Here is a 235-nt window from a genome sequence, read left to right as displayed (position 1 = left end):
AGGCGGAGCCGCCTGTGCCCGGCCCCTCTGGGGCTGGTGGCTCTGTGGCAGACAGACAGATCGACGTAGGAATAAAGCAGCTTTAATCCCAACCGTGCGGTGCCGTGCCGGTGCGGGGTATTGGGGGTAACTGCCTGTGTCTTGCTCCTTTGGTGTGAGTCTCCCCTTGCAGGGTCTTGGTCGGGCGCTGGCTCCCACCGGGAGTTCGCTGGGGCTGCAGGCAGGTGTGCTGCCC

The sequence above is a fragment of the Antrostomus carolinensis genome, unplaced genomic scaffold (assembly GCF_000700745.2).
Source record: "Antrostomus carolinensis isolate BGI_N321 unplaced genomic scaffold, ASM70074v2 scaffold26485, whole genome shotgun sequence".
Taxonomy (NCBI): Eukaryota; Metazoa; Chordata; class Aves; order Caprimulgiformes; family Caprimulgidae; genus Antrostomus; species Antrostomus carolinensis.
The sequence above is the reverse complement of the archived record's forward strand: the minus strand, read 5'-3'. Positions refer to the sequence as shown.